This window comes from Camellia sinensis, chromosome 5, assembly GCF_055761805.1.
Source record: "Camellia sinensis isolate YWXY chromosome 5, ASM5576180v1, whole genome shotgun sequence".
In the NCBI taxonomy this organism is placed as follows: domain Eukaryota; kingdom Viridiplantae; phylum Streptophyta; class Magnoliopsida; order Ericales; family Theaceae; genus Camellia; species Camellia sinensis.
Genome location: NC_138965.1, coordinates 25561039 through 25568181, shown reverse-complemented (window position 1 = coordinate 25568181; position 7143 = coordinate 25561039). Strand labels below are relative to the sequence as shown.

Below are 7143 nucleotides of genomic sequence, written 5' to 3'. Positions count from 1 at the left end.
CACAGTAAAATTCTTGCTAGTTACCATTTTCATATATATATAAACATATTCATATATATATATATATATGTCATGATCCGAACCCGCCCCTATGGGTTAAGGACATAACCGGCCAGTAATCAAGGGATTACCTACGGCCTCAAACCTTTTAAGATATAACTCATCAGAGTAAAGGGGCCAAACGAAAGCAAATTTAAAACTTTGTCCATAGAGCTGTGCTTATATGCACATCATAACATTTCACATAAGTATTCGTTAATAACTCACATCAAAAGGGAAGTTGACATACAAACTGTACACACAGGATCGTTCAAGTCTAAGTCAGTCAAACCCAAAGTTTATATACAAAAGTAGTTCAATGTTTTCACCAACGTAAAAAAACTATAACAAAAGGACTAGGGGAGGCGAAGACAAGTCTCGTGCGTGAGACGTTGGGCTGACTCTTCAAAACCTTGACTGTTTCTCACATATTTCACCGAGGCTAGGTTTGGAGATCCCTTGGCTCACCTACGTACATATGAATAAGCTTGAGCGAAAACCCAGCGAATAATATCAAATAAAGAAAGTACATGAATGAGATTCACATATATCAAACGGCCTTGGGCCCATTTAGTATTCTACTTCGTGTATTATTCAGTACATTAGGCAATTCAAGCCCAAACATATCAACGGCCTCTAGCCCACTTTGTCCTTTGATGAACGGCTTCAAGCCTAAATCATTCATGTATATCAAATGGCCTTTGGCCCAATCATTTATGTCCAACGGCCTCTAGCCCATTCATTCATATCCAATGGCCTTTGGCCCATTCATTCATATTCAACGGCCTCTGGTTCATTCATTCACATCCGACGGCCTCTGGCCCATTCATTCATATCCGACGGCCTTTGGCCCATTCATTCAGATCTGACGGCCTCTGACCCATTCATTCATATTTGATGGCCGTTGGCCCATTCATTCTTTCATTCATAGTAGACGGCCTTAGGCCCAATCATATGGCATAACAAACATTGTCTACAATTCAAATTAACAAACTTATGTAAGACTTATAGGGAAATAAGTAATTAGACAAATAACATACTTCAAAATATCTTTATTAAGATATTACTCACAGTGTTCTGCCGGTGGATTTACCCTGGAACTCGACCCTACACATTGCATGAACACAATGAGTCACAAACAATTCAATCCGTTCTTAATTCATACATCTCTCTTAGGCTTCATTCTTATCCTTTTAATTCATTCATAATGCTCAATGCATGCCTAAGAGTACTTAGAAGTGAAAGAGAACGGAAGAAGAAACACAGAACACTTTTACAAAATTTCTGAAACAGGGGTCCCCGCTCGAGCGTGGTCTTTCCCGCTCGAGCAGACCCATTAGGTCTGCAAAAGTACTGGTTGCCTCATTTTTATGCTCGAGCATGAATTTGGACGCTCGAGCTGAGAGTTACTCTACATAGCTCCCCGCTTGAGCGGACATCCATGTCTGCAAAAAGTTCTGAGAGCTCGTATTTCACGCTCGAGCGACGCTTTCCCCGCTCAAGCGGACATGCCAAATTCTGGGTTTTCCAGAACTGTTCTTGAGGCTCAAACTTGCATTCAAACTTAAATAACTTGCATACCATGACTTATACTTCACATGCAAACCTTCTAACATGATACAAATGCTAGATTACAACATTATGAAGCTTAATTTCCATGAATTACTTACATACACACACGATTCATATCAAACCCATCATCAATACTTCAATTTCATGCATCCAACACTCATGCTTCTATGAATTGCACTTGCATGTGAACTACAACTCCATTTTCAACTTAGATGATACAAATGATGATCAAAAGCATAAATTTTAACCACAATTCTACATGGATCATATTTTTCATGCTCAATTATACAACTTCATGGCAAATTCTTACATGCATGCACATATAAGCTTTAAATTCTTCAATTTCATTTCAATTGATGTTGTTGATCACCCAACTAGCTTGAATACACAAATTTACAAACTTATACTCATGCATTCATACTCAAGTACTTACCTAGAAGCTCTAATCACCCAATTTATGGTTAATTCTTGAGTTGATCTTCAAGATCTTCAAGCTTCTTGGTTAATTCTTCAACTTGAGCCTCATCTCTCTCTCTCTAACCGACCCACACACTCTCCCTCTAGAGTGTAATCTCAGCAAAATGAATTCAAAGAGTGGAATTGTGTGTATAGAGGCCTATTTATAGGCTCTCTTAGGCAAAGTGATTAGAATTAAATAATAGAGCTTAATTAATCGTTCTGAATCTAATTATTTTGATCCGAATAAACTTTCAATTAAATTTCACCATAGTCTCTAAAAATTATGATAATCACAATGATGTAGCCAATTTTGGCTTCTGTGGCTAATAAGGCCTTCAATTAAATTCTAAAGCAGTTAAATCAAACAAATTTTCTTACGGTGAACAGATAGAAATTTAAAACCACATATATTCATATAAATGGCACTCAAAATCATATCAAACACATAATCACAATCACAATTAAGATTAATTAGCATAGTACAGACCAGGGTTATCACAATATATATATATATTCTCAGAAAAAATCATATATATATATCAGATCTGATTTCACAATATATTCATATATATATATATATAGGCGTTGGCTTCTGTCCAGTCCGAAATCGGACTGGACCGTGCTGTTGGGCCCGTGGAGGCCCACCACGGGTCCCATTTTGATAATCTGAATCGTTTAATGTGTAGAAATCGTCGAGTGCTATAAGCCTGTAAAAAATCACGTTAATCGGATATCGGTAGTCATGTGATCAAATCAGTTTTGTATAAAAAAAAAATAGACGGTGAATAAATTAACGGCTGACAAAAATCTGATTTGATCACATAGCTACCGATATCCGATTAACGTGATTTTTTACAGGCTTATAGTACTCGACGAGTTTTACACATTGAACGGTTCAGATTATCAAAACGGGACCCGTGGTGGGCCTCCACAGGCCCAACAGCACGGTCCAGTCCGATTAAGGACTGGACAGAATCCAATGCCTATATATAACCACATTCATATATATATATATATATATATATATTTCTCAGATCTGATTTCGCAATATATATATATAAAGACAGATCTCAAGTATGTGATGAAACATATCTGAGGATCGTCAAGATGAGAGGATTGCCGAGATGATAAAATAGATCTGGGGATCGCCGAGATGAAATAGATACATTTTTTAGCTTTGACGATTGACGAGTTGAGGATTAGCACTGCTTCGGCCAAGGCAAAAGAATGGTGGCGAGCGAAGCGGCAATGACGCCAGAGGGATGAGTCGTGAAAAAGATCTGGAAGCCGTGGTCAACGAGGAAGTCTTCAACGAAGTCGGTTAGAACTCAGCCGCCGACGGCGTTGGAGGCTTCGAGAAGAAGCCTTGGTTGTGGCGACAAGTGGAGGTCGACGGCGGCAATCGAAAGCGATGGAGAACGGAGAGCGGACAAAGAGTAGAGAGAGAGGTGGAAAGCAAAGGGTAGAGAGAGAGAGAGAGAGTGGTGAGGAGGTTTGGGTTTGGTTAGGGGTATAGAACATATATATACCTAGGGTATTTTGGTCTTTTTATTTGATCTTGTCATTTTGGACAAAGTATTTAGGCGCCTGAACTTGTCATCAAACAAAATCCAAAATTAAATTTATGAACTGATTACCCTATATAATTTTCATTATTTGTTAAAAAAATTATGTAGAAGTGGTATTTTTAATAATAATTTTTTTAATTTTTTAGTCATAAAATTTAAAATAAAACTTTTAGACATGAGTTATTTTAAATACACAGATATAGCTTTATTGATTAAAATATTTGACTATTTAATATTATATGTAATTTATTTCAAAAATTTATATATAATGAAATAGTATTTTTAATAAAATTATATGACATGTCTTTATATAAATTTAAATTTTATATTTGATCAATTTGATTTGTCTACTATGTGATGAATGGGATAATGTCATGACTATTGGACAATATATCTAGTGGGAACAATTTAGAGTTTATAGCAAGAATGATTCATGCCACATTTATTATTCTTAAAGTAATGGTAGAGACAACTAAACATTATTTCTAAATTTACCTATATTGATGGGATAGGAATTCAGATCTTAGTTGATTGTTAAACAAATTAACAATTGACCTGTAATAATTTAGGTCATTGAGAGTAAATTTATGATAATATTTTAGTAGTTGTAAACATATTCTTTGTTATTATTGTATTTAAGAAGTTGGTAACAGGTGCATTTCTTTATTGATTTTTTTAAATAAAATTAGGAAATTTGAAAAACTAACGCAGAAGTTATGTATGATTTAAAATAAACTCTTATATGATTCATACTTAGGGGTTGTTTGGAATGACCTAAATAAGTGCACTTTTTGTCTTTTTACGAAAAGATGTACAGAAAAGTAGAGAGGTGATGTGATGGAAAAAAGATAAAAAGATAAAAAGATGGATTATTTTGATGTTGCTAAACTTGGCCTTAGAATAAAATTAATACGCGTCACTTTTTCTGTATCTTTAAAAAAGCTAGCATTATATGCATATCCTTACTATTTTTTCAATTAAGTTAGGAATTTAGAAAGCTCACCCATAAAAATGATGCACGGACCAAATTAATGTATGATGGGAAATTTTTTATAGATTCTTAACATTACTGCTATTTTTTTTCATATAAGAATATATAATGTTTAAGACCCAGTAACAATAAACCCTCTGGTGTACATAAAGATTGAAGTTTCAAAAGCTAAAACAAAATCAAGGGAAAGAATTGATTTGATCACCACAATGACAATCACCATCACAACAATCATAAATATCTGATAATCAGAAATTTATTCAACATTAGAACTTAGAAGGTGTATATGTTACTATTAATTAGTACCAATTATGACATCACACTCTACCTAACAATTTGTTACTCAACAATCAAAGTTAAGGTCGCCCAACAATCAAAGAATTGATGTAATTAGAATCATGGAAGTAAAATATAACATGACATTGTTTACTTTCGCAAAGTGGTGATAATGCATGTACACGATAAACAAAAAGTTAAATATTTTGGCTAACCTTTAATGACCTTCAAAACATGTCAATCAAGGAGATGCATTCTTTCTCAGGGGATCTCGGGGCTGAAGATGAAGAGAACGTGTCCCACTCTCTCTCATATTTTCTTTGTTGATGATGTCATTCTCTTCCTCAAAGCAAATTAGACAGAATGCCATAATATTATGCATACCTTGAGGGTCCGTTTGTTTTGGAAGATTGAAGTAGGAATGAGATTGAGATTGAGATTGAGATTGAGATGGAGATGAGATCTATTAATATTGTGTTTGTTTTGAGAGATAAGAGGAAATTCATAAGCCCTCTGAATTATGATGGGCCTTGGATGTTAGGATTGAGATGGAGGCCAAGGACTTGGTATTAGAAAATTAGTCCTCCGGCTTAGCTTTTTTTTTTTTTTTTACATGTTGGGCATTTTTTTTGAATAATAATGTTTACTGTTTTTGTATTTTTTGTTAAGTAAAAATCATAGTTTTATTTGTTTTATTATTTTATATTTTTTTTATATAAAAAATAATTTAATAATCCTCATACTAACAACTAAACAAATACAATTTTACTTAATCCCCTCACTATCAATCCCTTCCATTCTACTTCTGAAAACAAATGGGCCTTGAAAGTGTATAGTGAAGTTTCTAGACAACTCCTAAATCTTGAGAAATCTGGAGTTATTTTTTCCTCTAACACATCTGCGATGGCTCGACAATCAATTTGTGCAGTGTTGGGCCTAGCGCAAGCTAATCCTAAGGCTAAATTGTAATGACCCTAATCAGTAATATGTTCTTAATCAGTAATTAAGAATGTTAATTGAGTAGTTAAAATAAAATTATGTGTTCATTGTATATTTTGCACGCTATTTGACTTACTATCTGTTGATCGTAGGAAATCTGTTATGATTTCCACTCTGAATCTGAAATTAAAGGCCTTAATGGTGCTAGAAACCAAAATTGAGTACATGATTAAACTAAATGGAATTTTTAGAACCTTATGGCACTTTGATAAAAAATTGATTCAGATTAATTAATTAAATTGTGTTTAATTGGTCTAATATTCTAATTATTGTAATAAGCCACTCTAGCTATATATATGAGCCATAAGCTCATTTGAGCTCATCTTTTTCTTCATTCTTGAGCAAAAATCTGGGATAACATTGCACAGAGAGAGAGAGAGAGAAGAGAGAGTGTAGAAATTGAAGGTGAACTTAAAGATATAGCTTGAATTGCTTAACATTGTGCTAGAATTGGTGTGTTTGCAACCTCTAAGTATGAATTCAACCCTCAATTCATGGAGATAATATGTTTTAGAGTTGTATTCATGAATGATACTTGATCATTTGCATGTATTTCGGTAATTGAAGTCAAGAAAGGGAAAAAGTTCTACATGCATCCAAGAAAATGTTAAGTTTTGCCATATTGAGGTTGTATTCTAGCATCCATGTTGAATTGTGAGCTAATTTGCACTTGCATGTTTCATCCATCTCGTGTTGACTCTCAAATTCATGTTTTAGAAAAGGATTTTGTACATACATGGAACCTTTGAGCTCAAATTGTTAAGAACATGAGTTTTTGAGAAAAGAATTTTGGAAAAGATTTCCACATGCATGCAAGTTTTGAGTTTATTTTCTAAGAATTCACACATGCAAGTGTATATATTTGCTAAGACTTGAGAACTCACCAAGATTTCATACTTAAGCACTTCATTTGTCTATGTTTTGGAAGTTTTAAATTAATATCATTACATGCATGGATTGTACATCGAATTGCAAGTTTGGCTTTGGAAGAATTAACATGCTTTTGGATATTGATTTTACGAAATAATGTTCAATTCAAAATGTTCTATGCGTTTCTACATGTTTTCACATGTTTTGGCCCAAAGGAATGTGTTTTGGTGTATTAGAATTGAGTTTTGAGCATGAAACTGAAACCTGAAAATTCTAGAATTCTATCACACCACTCAAGCAAACAAATCTTCACTTGAGCGCACATTGTGAGCTTTTAGAAGTTTTGCAGTCGAGACAGTTGACTCGAGC

General features: G+C 34.1%; 1 long non-coding RNA gene across 1 annotated transcript; it reads right to left on the bottom strand.

The window, feature by feature from the left end:
• Window positions 1-200: 200 nt before the first annotated feature.
• Window positions 201-1214, bottom strand: LOC145789996 (uncharacterized). The gene is made up of 2 exons (XR_014328548.1): window positions 1111-1214; window positions 201-507 (listed from the first exon to the last, which is right to left on the bottom strand). It is a non-coding gene; the product is annotated as an uncharacterized LOC145789996 (long non-coding RNA).
• Window positions 1215-7143: the final 5929 nt, after the last annotated feature.